At 41.9% G+C, this 13,958-nt stretch overlaps 1 protein-coding gene and 1 pseudogene across 1 annotated transcript in view; one reads left to right on the top strand and one right to left on the bottom strand.

The window, feature by feature from the left end:
* XKR4 (XK related 4) overlaps window positions 1–13,958 on the top strand; it is a 321,586-nt gene that overhangs the window by 222,796 nt on the left and 84,832 nt on the right. The gene's annotated exons all lie outside the window — the stretch shown is intronic.
* On the bottom strand, window positions 7,307–10,114 carry LOC149747063 (large ribosomal subunit protein uL4 pseudogene; annotated as a pseudogene).

Raw genomic sequence — 13,958 nt, 5'->3', positions numbered from 1 at the left:
GCCACCCATGGATTTCTGCAGGGGAGGGAAAATGCCGGGGAGAGAGTCAGCCTGTGAGTGGGACTGTGTCCCGTCCCTTTTGATCTGTCTGTTTTTCTGTCGCTATTTTCGTTAAGTTCATTAACACATTTATCGAATGTCTATTGTGTGCATGATGGTGTGTGAAGGGCTGTAAAATCTGTCCTAAAAAAAATTCACTTTTTATTAAAAGTTTGTAATGTGACATTATAAAGAACGTGACAAAACATATTTAGAAAGGCCTAACTCATCTGGGTGTATTTCAGAAGAGCTGTTCCGTCTTCTAGATGGGATGAGAGAAAACGAGAGCAGGTCTAGGTCCCCGTCCCACACAGAGGGACCACGCAGCCCCTGCTTGAGCCCGTTCTTCACTAGAGGGCAGTTCACGCTGCATCACAGACACTACGTGGAAGGCACGTAGTGCCTTAGACCATGGAGACTGTGTCATATTAAATATATCCAAGCAGCCGAGTTTGGCAACTGCTACGTCTCTCTGAAACGTCTGACCACAGATGTCGAGTGGTCACTCAGCACTGTCAAGCATCCGACATTGTTCCTCCTTGAAATTCACTCTCCTGCTACAAAACTCACTGTTTCCTTCCTTCTTCTGTGTCCTCACACTTCCATCTGCCTCCATCACTTCAAACCACTGCTTTCGCTTCCTATGTCAGTGAGAAAACAGAAGCAGTGCAATAAGAACGGCTTTATTTTCCCAAAGCTAACCCCACCTCCTTCTGCACCCATCACCTGGCTTCCCTCCGTTTACTATGGGTAAGCTGTGCCTGCTCTCATCTCTTGATCCCTCTTCTTCTGTGCTGGATCCCGTGCCCTCTCACCTACATAAGCATCTTGTTCATGAAATTACCCTCTCTCTCTCCTGCATCATCAATTTCTCCTTCCTACTGGATCATTGCCGTCGCACATAAACAAGCACACCGTGATAACTCTAATCTTTATTTTTTTAAAAATTGTCCCATATCACCTACTACCACATTACCACAATTAATTATATTTTAGTGCATATCGAGTTCTTTCATGTTTCGTATATATTACATTAAAATAGAATTAAAATATGGGTACTATTTTGTAACCTCCTCTTTTTTGGCAATACATCATGAGTATATGTCCATGACGATGTATGTAATTCTACATCATTTCTAACTACTGCGTGATTTACTAGCACATGGATTATCTTTTTCTTTTCCACTAATTCCCTGTTTTTGAAATGATGAGTGATCATCTGTAGTCACCATAATCAATAATCCTATGATAATCCTATTATAAACACATTAAGAAAATCTTTACAGCCTTAGTTAAATACCTAAAGTGAAATGGGTGGATTTGAGGACAAGCTTGCGGGCTTGAAGGCTTTTGATACTTAATGTCAAACTGGCAATTTTAAAGTACGTTTCTTGAGAGTTCTGCAATGTCTCAACTTTCTGATCCAAATGCACAGGAAGTCAGTGAGGGCAATAAATGTGACAAGGACTGGCAATGGGACAAATCTTTTGAGATTTGGGAAAGAGCTCTTCATGGTGCCCATTGGAATAGGAAGGGCTTAATTCCAAGACGTGTCCTAGTTTCTTCCCTTGTTACTTCACTGTGCCCACCACGTAAACTTTAGTAAATCTGTTCAATAAAGCAGCAGCTCATTTTTGATGAAACAAAATTTTAAGAACAGCTTCATCAAAGACTTTTAATCTGAACCAAAATTGTTAGGAAAGTAGACATAGGTTCCTCAAAACACATAACAAAAATCTGACCCAAGAAAACTTTTAAAGAGCTAAACCACACAAAAATTATAAACCAGCAGCCTTTACACTGGACAGTTGTGATTTCTTTTGGCTTTATGGATATGTTAAATGTATTCAACAGTAGTTAGTGTGAAGGCCCACTGGGTATTAGAAAAAGACAGCACGTCCTCCCTCCCAGGTGCTGACAAGTTCCGTAGAGGCTGATGTGGGTGATGATGTCACAGCAGAGGCTGGCACGCATTCCTTCCCGGCTGCATGGACCCTCTGCTCTGGGCCCATTACAAGCAGTTGGTGGATATTCATTGAATAAAAGGAAGAATGAATGTCTGCTGGGTGACAAAGCCCTAGGCTAGGTGTACTTGATACAAAACCAAGTGGCATAGCCCCTGCTCTCAAAGAATTCAACCTAAGGGAAAAGGAAGACCAAAAAATTGTTATTATTCAATGTGCTCTATACTGTTGGTGGCCATGTTAAGGCCCTTTGGTGACATAAAATGATCTCTTATAGAAAATGATACAGATCACAATAGCCAAAACATGGAAGCAGCCTAAATGTCCGTCAACAGATGAATGGATAAAGAAGACATGGTACATGCATATACAATGGAATACTACTCAGCCATGAAAAAGAATGAAATAATGCCATTTGCAGCAACATGGACGCAACTAGAGATTACCATACTAAGTGAAGTGAGTCAGAAAGAGAAAGACAAATAACCGTATGATATCACTTATATGTGGAATCTAAAATATGGCACAAAAGAACCTATCTACAAAACAGAAACAGACTCATAGACATAGAGAACAGACTTGGCTTGCCAAGGGGGAGCGGGGAGGGAGAAGGTTGGCCGGTGAGTTTGGGGTTGGTAGATGCAAAGGATTACATTTAGAATGGATAAACACCAAGGTCTTACTGTAGAGCACAGGGAACTATATCCAATCTCCTGTGATAAACCATAATGGAAAAGAATATTAAAAAAGAATGTATGTATGTGTATAACTGAGTCACTTTGCTGTACAGCAGAGATTGTTGCAACATTGTAAATCAACTATACTTCAGTAAAAATAAAAAAGAAAGAAAGAAAATGATACACAGAAAGTAGAAATGCGGTGCCGTCTGACGTCAGGGAATATTGGAAGAATCAGGGAAGTTTTCATGAAAAGAGCAGCCTTTGAGCTGGGTCACAACTGAAGCCTAACATTTTGTCATGTTCAGTAAAGAAAAGATAGCAACCTGAACAAAACCAGAAGAGGGAGGCCAGTGGTTTTGTCTACACCTGTCCGTTCAGCGATGCTGGCGGATAACAGTCCCCTCAAATGAATGGGACTGTTGGTGTTACTTGTGGTACATGATTCGATTTGTTCCTCATACTTGAAAAAGATTTCTAGTAGCAGGGTAAATCCTGCATATATACTTAAAAAATACACATATTTTTCTCTACGTCTTACTTTGCAGCCTGTTTCTGCATCGTTCAGTGTTTGGGGGTTATCAATAAGTCAGTCAATAAAATAGTAAACTACCAGTCTGCTTAATCAATACATATATGGAGTTGAATTTTAAAGACCCATCATCAACATCTTTGTAAGAGACGCTCACACACCCGACAGGGCGCGTTGGCCGCACTGCTCCTCTCTATTGAAAAGTATTGGCAGAATAAACGATGGGTGTCATGAGGGTAATGATATTATTGATCCCTTTATTTCACATTCAATAGCCTCTGAGTCATGGTACCACTCCAAGTTATACTTGGAAGAACAGAGAGAAGCTTCATTTGCTGATCGTTGATTCAAGTGCTTGAAATCAACTCTGTGTGGTAGCAGCCCCCAGCACAGCTGTGAATAGTTTTGAATTTGAATCATTTTGAACATAATATGAAATAAGGGCGTGACTATTTTTAGGTCCTACTTAATTATCTCCAATAACCCAGCATAAATCTTGGTATTTTTCCACTCAGTATCCCTTCTCTCTCCCTCTCCTTCTCAGTGAGATGTGAGTGAGCATGGGCGCGTGCTTGTCCAGGCCCTGGGTGATAGACTGGGTGGGGTGAGGGTAGCTGGTGAGCAGATGCGAACAATTGCACACGCCTGGCTTGGGAGAGCAGCAACTTGGCAGAAAGTTGCGGAGAGGTTGGTGCAACAAAGAAGCAAACAGACATAAGGGCTGTCTGCAGTGAATGATGTCCCCAGACGCTCACTGTTCCTTCGCCTTTCTTGTGGCTTCCTTGTTTGCCAACCTCCAACCTCCCCAAATCTTTCAGTAATTTTTCAGCACTTTGTACCTTCAAGGCGTCAACTTAAAAAAAAAAATGTACAACGTAGGAGTTGTGAGTTTAAGTTTTACTCAGGGTGATAAATAAATTTAGATAATTTAGCTCCGAGGAAACTCTTCCAAAGAGGTAGGAAAGGAAGCAGGATGGATATGATTTTTGGCTGGGAATGCGTGTAGTCCAGCATACATCCTGGTAAAATGGTACTTCTGGTCTTGAAGAACAGATATCTCAAGTTAATGATTTCAGTGCTTTTCTATGTATAGAAGATGCAAGAATCTGGGTTCATTAAAATTCTCCCTGAGATACACATCTAACTATCTAGGGGACTGTTTTTCCGAAGCACAGAGCGTCTCATCCTGACTTCACCCTGAATCTCTCCCAGGATGCACTGTCCCTCAGCTCTGCGGTGACTAACGACTGAATCCCTGTAGAGCTGGGTGATGAGCAACGCTCTCTGGGCATTTTCGTTTGTTTACAAAGGAAACAGCAGCCCACTCACCTGACCTTTACCCCAAACCCAGAGCAGGTATTTACTTTGAATATTGATGTACTGTAATTGTTATTTCTAAAAACTAAAAATAACTACCGTGAATAGTAACCCAGATCCTCGCTGAACACAGTCAAAGTGAGGTCAACTTAATAAAAAATTCAAAAGTGGCTTAATATGGTATTTTCCTAAATAGCTTTTTTCTTTTTCTAGGAAGCCACAGACACAGTTACACGATCAGGATTTTCTGACCCAATTCTGATTGGGTGGGTGAATGAGGGAATCGCCCACAACCGATGAAATAGTTTTCGCTATGAAACCTCTTCTCTATGACAAATGTGTGCCATCACAGAGCGTACAGTCGAGTCTAGAGATCTTTTACATTCATTGGGCAGCTTGGAGTTAAACTGGGTTTTGAAGCAGTCCTTAGACATGGAGGCTAATATTTTCTTGATGACTCAGCAGGAATAAAAAACTGGGATCATTTCCTGTTGACTGATTTAAGAAAGGTCTTTTTTTTCCACCGTACTGCTCACTCATGCATGGGAGCCTATATGTATGCAACCGGGAGGGATGAGATCCCATCACACTGAGCCAGATGCAAGCAGGAGCAAAAGGGAGCAACTGATTCAATTGGTGTGTAAGCATTCCTTAGTATAAAACCACATGGAGATTCACTCCCCGAAACTCACAAAGAGCTTCTGATTGCGGAAGGACAGGCCTGCTGAGAGCTGCCTGTGGAAGGTTTTGTCAGCACTTTCATTGTGATTCTAAATTCCCACAGCTTTCTACTCAGCTGTAGAAAAAGTCCAGAGAGTCCGTGAGGCTAAGGAGACTCCAAACCTCCAAAACTTTTCAAACATCCATAATTTTATCACCTCACACACCTGGACCATTTTATAGGGCGTGAAGTTCTCCAGGGTAGCGTTGAAGTGTAGGCCTTTCCAGTGTGTAGGCTTCTGTGAAGGCAGGTACCACCAGATTTTTGTTAGCTGAAACATTGAGTTAAAATTCAAATTAAAAAAAAGCTAAAACACATCTGCTAGTATGTAAAAAGGCAATAGATATTTTTAACATAGACTCTTGGGATAAATGACTGAGTAAATAAATGCATAGATTTTTAAGTTCACAGATTTTTAAAACTCAATGCAGATAAGTGAAGAAGCTATTAAAGAAAAAGCATTTGAAAAAAATTTCATTTTTTTTAATGTTTCGTGAGCCCAGAAGAAGACAGTTTTTCCAAATTTAAAGATGCTAGGGAATTTTGTGAAAGAGAGGGTACTGGATCTTAAAGAATGAGTGAAATGATTTTGAACGTAGAAATGTTTGGGAGGCAGGTCTGCTGGGCCCTGAGGAGAAAGTCAGAGCATGAGGTGCATGTGTTGTAACACTACCACTCCCAGAAGTAGGAGGGGAATGATTTGAACTTGATCTTGAAGCTTGAGGGTCCTGAACATATTTGTCCATATAAGGTCCAGCAACACATCTCTCAATAATGGAACACAATGTCTTAATTAAGACCTGAAAAAAAATCATCATTATTTATTACATTATTTACCGAACAAACATTTGTTGAGTCCCTATCCATGGCAGGCACTGATCTGAATGCTAGAAGAATGATGACCAAGACCGGTCAGTGAACCAGAGGAAGTAAGAGAGAAGTGGGATAATCAGAAGAGCACAGTGATATGGTAGCCAAGGCGGTTATTTCAAAAGAGATGCTCATGAGGGACCAGCCAAGAAGGGAACTAGTCTATTAGACTCTATTAGTCTATTAGGCAATGATGACATTGCTGCCATCAGGACCAAGCTTAGGAAAGAAGTAAGGATTGCAAATTAGAGGAGAAAAAATCATGGCAGCAAGGTAGAACTTCTAGACTATAGAAGAAAGAAGAAAATCAGTGAAGTGGCTAAGAGGACAAGTTTCAGGAAAGAGACATGAATGTAAGACATAAACCATGTGGTGAACGGTAGGCTTGAGTAGCAGAGCAAAAGCAAAATCTTTATCTAATCCAGTTCCTGCTCTCCTACCCTAGTAGTTAACAAAGGTTAGTGTGAGTTAACAAAGGTGACAGTAGCAGGTGGGGCTGGGACCAGAGCCCAGGGTTCAGGGCTCCTCTCATGGATAAAGGACCCCAACGTGGAGACATTCCATCATGAATGATCTTTTATGTTTTCACTCACCTTGTAGCCTTCAGTGTGTTCCTTAACCACACTGAGAATTTGCTTCTCTGATTGAAAAAGAATTTCCTGATCTAAGTCGCCACGTTGTGTTAGAATCACATAAACAATGAAAAAGACCTTAACCTCCTCTCTGGCACTTGGGGGTGTCAAGTGGTCCACGTGGGCCATCTTCTCCCTTCCTTCCTTCCTGTCTCACATGGAGAAGGGGAAGGGCACCCGTAGTGTGTTTCTAAATTTGCCATGAAATGAGGTTTCAAAATTCACATTTTCTTTCTTTTTTAAATGGATGTAAACCCATTTAAATTCATTTTCCCTAACCTTGGAATTAAATCCGAGCCTGCTCTCCCCCGAGCGCTCTCTGTGGCCTTGGTCACTTCTGCCCTGCACGGCCAGTGCCCACTGCCCATGCTGTGATCTTGACTCTTAACCTCAGAGGTGTCCCAGTAGGGTTTTGAAACCTCAGGGATCTTCCAGCAAATGCCACTTAGACTTTGATCTGTCCACTGACCTATATTTTTAGCGTGAAGTACTTTCAGCCTTGACGTGTTTTGAAAGAATATACATTTATGAGGAAAACAAATGTGCATTTTCTTTACATTTTCCAAGCACATCGTCTCCACGCCATTAGACATGGAAACTAATCTTTTTTCCACAAGCTTATTAGCATTCATATTTTAAGTTTTGAGATATTTTCTACAGTCTAAGAAAGTATGAGATTCCTATAATTGGTGGTCGTATTTTCTTCATTTTTTAATAGACTTTATTTTTTAAAGCAGTTTTAGGTTCACAGCAAAATTGAGGGGAAGGCACAGAGGTTTCCCATATAGTCCCTGCCTCCACAGAGGCATGGCTTTCCCCAGTATCAACATCTTCACCAGATGGTATGTTTGTTACCAGGGGTGAACCTATATCGACACATCATTGTCACTCGAAATCCATAGTTTACGTGGGGTTCACTCTTGGTGTTGTACACTCTGTGGGTTTGGACAAATGTATAATGACATATATCCATCATTATAATATCATACAGAGTATTTTCACTGCCCTAAAAATCCTACGTTCTCCTCTTGTTCATCCCTCCCTCCCCTAATCCCTGGCAGCCACTGATCTTTTTACTGTCTCCATAGCTTTTCCCTTTGCAGGATGTCATATAGTTGGAATCATACAGTCTGTAGGCTTTTCAGATAGGCTTCTTTCACTTAAGTCATATGCATTGTTTAAAATCAGGTCTTTATTCAAAATCAGCTGTCCCAAATGATTTCGCCTCTACGTAATAAGCAAATTTAAGGTTATGCAGCAACCTTCTTTTGCTCTGAGGTGGGTTTCTTTTCTGCGGGCTTCTTTTCAGCTGCCGGTTTCTTGGTCACTGCAGCCTTTTTTCCCACCAAAGGTTTCTTCTGCTTCTTAATGCCAACAGCCTCCTTTCCTTTCTTCCCCGCCCCAGGCTCTTGCCTGGAAGCCCCTTCTCATCTGATCTGGCTTCTAGTGCTGTTGCTGCCCTATCCATCCGGATTTTGTGGTACTTGGCCTGGCGAAGAATCGTGTTCCGGCGCGTGGTCTTTGCATGTGGGTTTAGCTTCAGCGTGACTCTCAGGCTTTTCGGTGGACTCCTTTGCGGGACTCTGATGAATCCTCTTGCGTGCTGCCCGGAGAGCTCTTTGGATCTCTGGGCTTTTCAAGGTGCTGCTAAGGTCTGTACTGAGCCATGTGCATGGGGAGGTTGTAGTTACTCTTGAGGGGAGCAGCTTTACGCCAAGTGCCATACAGCTCACCTAACTTGCGGAAAGCACTTTCAGTCCAAATGCAGGAGCGAAGCACATGCCCACCTGGAGCAAGTTTCAAAAGGTTCGGTTTGCTCACATTAGGCAGAGTAATTCCAGGGATGTTTCTGAAGGCCTTGATGATGCGCCGATTACAGATGACGCAGGGTCCCCTGCGCTGGATACGACGACGGTTTCTCATTTTGCCTTTGCCAGGTCTCATTTGCTGAGAGGCGTAGACCTTTTGGGTATCATTCCAGGCTTTAAGTTTCTTCAGAAGCAAAACAACCTCCTTGGTCTTCTTGTAGCCTTCATCTTTATCTTCAACCACCAGAGGAAGTTCAGGAACTTCCTCTATACGATGACCTTTAGACACGACCAGCGCTGGTAACGCCGAGGCAGCCAGTGCAGAGCAGATGGCGTATCCCTTCGGTGTTGTGTTCGCTCTGCGGTACTAACGTCGCCAGGTCTTGGTTGGCGCAAACATGTGGCCCCCACGACACATATTTCCAAGAGCATCCTGGCCAGAGTGGTGAGTCCTGCCACCTTGAACCCTGGGAATTCGAGCCACAGCTCTGCCAGTACCCAAGACTCAGCACTGGTTTGATGACCTGCTAATTCACTGACAGCATAGGGCTGTCTGTTGTTTTTGCACAAGTTGGTGTGAACAAAGTTCACAATATCTGGTCGAATGGGAGCCTTGAACACAGCAGGCAAAGCGACATTTTTGCCAGATGACTCCCCCTTTTCGGAGTACACTGATATCAGTGGACGAGCACACGCCAGGGCGGGGAGAGGAGAAGGCCGTGCTCCTCTCAACCTGGCGGCTCCCACAGGAAAATAAGTCATATGCATTTAAGGTCCCTCCATGTCTCTTCATGGCTTGTGCGCTGAATAATATTCCACTGTCTGGATGGACCACAGTTTATTTATCCATTCACCTAATGAAGGACATCTTGGTTGCTTCCAAGTTTTGGCAATTACGAATAAAGCTGCTGTAAACATTTGTGTGCAGGTTTTTGTGTGGACATAAGTCTTTCAATTCCTTTAGGAAAATATCAAGGATTATATGATAAAAGTATGTTTAGTTTTGTAAGAAACCACCAAACTGTCTTCCAGGGTGGCTGTACCATCTCGCATTCCCACCAGCAATGAATGACAATTCCTCACCAGCATTTGATGTTATCAGTGTTTTGGATTTTGGCCATTTTAGTAGGTGTATAGTGGTATCTCACTGCTGTTTTAGTTTGCATTTTCTTGATGACATATGATCTGGAGCATCTTTTTACATGCTTTTCTGCTATCTGTATTTCTTCTTTGGTGAGGTGTCTGTTAAGGTCTTCCACCCATTTTTTGAGTTGGGTTGTTGTATTTTTTTTATTGTTGAGTTTTAAGGGTTCTTTGTATATTTTGAATAATAATCCTTTATCAGTTGTCTTTTGCAAATACTTTCTCTCAGTCTGTGGCTTGTCATTTTCTTTTTTTCTTTTTTTTTTTTTTGCGGTACGCGGGCCTCTCACTGTTGTGGCCTCTCCCGTTGCTCCGGACGCACAGGCTCAGCGGCCATGGCTCACGGGCCCAGCCGCTCCACGGCATTTGGGATCTTCCCGGACTGGGGCACGAACCCGTGTCCCCTGCATCATCAGGCGGACTCTCAACCACTGCGCCACCAGGGAAGCCTTCATTTTGTTTTCTTGATGGTGCTTTTTACATAGCAGGAGTTTTTCATTTTAATGAAATTCAGCTTATCCATTATTTATTCTATGGATCATGCCTTTGGTGTTGCTTCTAAAAAGTCATCACTATACTCAAGGTCATCTAAATTCCCTCCTATGTTATCTGCTAATGGTTTTATAGTGTTGCATTTTGCATTTAGTGTGATCCATTTTAAGTTAAGTTTTATGAAGTTTATACGGTTTGTGTCTAGATTCCATTTTTGTTGCACGTGGATGTCTAGTTGTTCCAGGACTACTTGTTGGAAAGACTATCTTTTCTCTGTTGGCTTTGCTCCTTTGTCAAACATCAATTGACTACATTTATGTGGACCTATTCTAGACCCTCCATTCTGTTCTATTGATCTGTTTGTCAATTTTTCACCAGTATCACACTTCTTGATTACTGGAGCTTTATAGAAAATCTTCAAGTTGGGTAGGGTCAGTCCTCCAACTTTGTTCCTCTCCTTCAGTATTACATTGGTTGTACTGGGTCTTTTGCCTCTCCACATGAACTTTAGAATTAGTTTATCAATATCCACAAAATTACTTGCTGGGATTTTGATTGGGATTGAGTTGAATCTATAGATCAAGTGGGGAAGAACTGACATCTTGCCAATATTGGGTCTTCTTTTTTTTCTTCCATGAACATGGCATACCTTTCCATTTTTTTAGTTCTTTGATTTCTTTCATTAGAGTTTTATAGCTTTCTTCATATAGATATTGTACATATTTTGTTAGATGTATACCTTACTGTTTCATTTTGGGGGGTGCTAATGCAAATGGTATTTAAGGTAAAGGGCATGATAGACTGCTTCTCAAGTTATAACACAATATTTGAAAGTCATAATGCCTAATGACAATGACACTTGTCCCCAACCTCCACCACCACCCAGAGGATGAGAGAGAGATGCAGGCTGCCTCCTCAAGGAACAGAATGGAGAGAGAGTTCAGATTCAACAGACTGTGTTGTGATCTTGGCTCCACCACCTAATAACTTGGAGCTGCGACTCATTTCGCTATTTGTCTGCATCTATTTCTTCATCAGAGGAGTGGGGAAAGCAATCCCTACCTCATAAGAAAGGCACCTGGAAGAATTTGCTGAGACATTGTGAAGGACAAATGCCCTGAATCAGACCCAGTATATGGCAGGTACTCAAGAAGCATCCTCTTACATCACATGGGAAATAGTTAATTCTGATGTCTTGGTACAAACAATGAGAAAACAGATCATTTATAACTAAGATATCAACCTTACCACCAAGACTGTACTACCAATTCAGGGAATCAGGAATACTACATCACTGCTTCTTCCTGGAAGGAAGGAAGGAAGGAAGGAAGGAAGGAAAGAAGGAAGGAAGGAAGGAAGGAAGGTAGAAAAAGTCAACAAACTGAAATATCAAAAGTCAAAGAAAAACACCAGAGCTCCATAAGTTCATTGCGCCTCCGTGCCCCAGTGGTGCCTCAATTCTCCACTTACTTGATGCTTGTCAGGATGTCTAATGCTTTGCCTGCATCTAGTGAATACAGGGGGGGAAAATGTGAAACAATAATCTGGTATTATCAGACTCCAGAAAGGTACTTCTGGAAATACTAATTGGATTTTCTTCAGCCTTTTTTAATTTAGTGCATTCTAGGAGAAGATCACACCTCTCCTAACACTTATAAAGAGAATTTGTGAGCAAGATTGTGCACAAGTAATACCTATTGGATGCTCCAGGCAACGTGTTGCCATGGTACCGATCAGATTTCATCTTCATCGGGGAATAGAAATTGAAACTGACAATGTTTGAATGCAACTGTTTTTGTTGGTCCCCGTAAGAAGTGTGAGGGCTTGAAAAGGGAGGAGGTCTAGTTTTGTTGCTGTTTTCTGGTTTCAAAACAATACTACATTAAAATGAGTACAGGGGCTTCCCTGGTAGCACAGCAGTTGAGAGTCTGCCTGCTAATGCAGGGGACATGGGTTCGAGCCCTGGTCTGGGAGGATACCACATGCCGCGGAGCAACTGGGCCCATGAGCCACAACTACTGAGCCTGCACATCTGGAGCTTGTGCTCTGCAACAAGAGAGGCCACGATAGTGAGAGGCCCATGCACTGCGATGAAGACCGGCCCCCTCTCGCCGCAACTAGAGAAAGCCCTCACACAGAAACGAAGACCCAACACATCCAAAAATAAATAAATAAAATGAGTACAGTCCAATGAGTTCAGAGAAACAAAGAATCCCCCAAAGGAGCTCATTATTCTTATAAATTTACATTATCAAAGGATGCGGAGGGCTTCCCTGGCGGCGCAGTGGTTGAGAGTCCCCCTGTCAATGCAGGGGACACGGGTTCGTGCCCTGGTCCGGGAAGATCCCACATGCCGCAGAGCGCTGGGCCCGTGAGCCATGACCGCTGAGCCTGTGCATCCAGAGCCTGTGCTCCGCAACGGGAGAGGCCACAACAGTGAGAGGCCCGCATACCGCAACAACAACAAAAAAAGAATTGAGGACAGTCTTAGAGGCCTGTGGCACAACATTAAATACACCAACATTCGAATTATAGGGGTCCCAGAAGAAGAAGAGAAAAAAAAAAAAGGGACTGAGAAAATATTTGAAGAGATTATAGTTGAAAACTTCCCTAATATGGGAAAGGAAATAGTCAATCAAGTCCAGAAAGCACAGAGAATCCATACAGGATAAATCCAAGGAGAAACATGCCAAGACACATATTAATCAAATTATCAAAAATTAAATACAAAGAAAAAATATTAAAAGCAACAAGTGAAAAACAACAAATAACATACAAGGGAATCCCCATAAGGTTAACAGCTGATCTTTCAGCAGAAACTGCAAGCCAGGAGGGAGTGGCAGGACATATTTAAAGTGATGAATGGGAAAAACCTACAACCAAGAATCCTCTACCCAGAAAGAATCTCATTCAGATTAGACAGAGAAATTAAAACCTTTACAGACAAGCAAAAGCTAAGACAATTCAGCACCACCAAACCAGCTTTACAACAAATGCTAAAGGAACTTCTCTGGGCAGGAAACACAAGAGAAGGAAAAGACCTACAATAACAAACCCAAAACAATTAAGAAAATGGTAGTAGGGACATACATATCAATAATTACCTTAAATGTAAATGGATTAAACACTCCAAGCAAAAGACATACACTGGCTGAATGAAAAACAAGACCCGTATATATGCTGTCTACAAGAGACCCACTTCAGACCTAGGGACACATACAGACTGAAAGCGAGGGGACGGAAAAAGATATTCCATGCAAATGGAAATCAAAGGAAAGCTGGAGTAGCAATTCTCATATCAGACAAAATAGACTTTAAAATAAAGACTATTGTAAGAGACAAAGAAGGACACTACATAATGAACAAGGGATTGATCCAAGAAGAAGATATAACAATTGTAAATATTTATGCACCCAACATAGGAGCACCTGAATACATAAGGCAAATGCTAACAGCCATAAAAGGGGAAATCGACAGTAACACAATAATAGTAGGGGGCTTTAACACTCCACTTTCACCAATGGACAGACATCCAAAATGAAAATAAATAAGAAAACACAAGCTTTAAATGATACATTAAACAAGATGGACTTAATTGATATTTATAGGACATTCCATCCCAAAACAACAGAATACACTTTCTTCTCAAGTGCTCATGGAACATTCTCCAGGATAGATCATATCTTGGGTCACAAATCAAGCCTTGGTAAATTTAAGAAAATTGAAATCGTATCAAGTATCTTTTCTGACCACAACACTATGA

This window comes from Delphinapterus leucas, chromosome 17 (genome assembly GCF_059928025.1).
Source record: "Delphinapterus leucas isolate spDelLeu-1000000601 "Yukka" chromosome 17, BTC_Dleu_Yukka2, whole genome shotgun sequence".
Classification (NCBI taxonomy): domain Eukaryota; kingdom Metazoa; phylum Chordata; class Mammalia; order Artiodactyla; family Monodontidae; genus Delphinapterus; species Delphinapterus leucas.
This window is presented reverse-complemented; position numbering and strand designations above follow the sequence as displayed.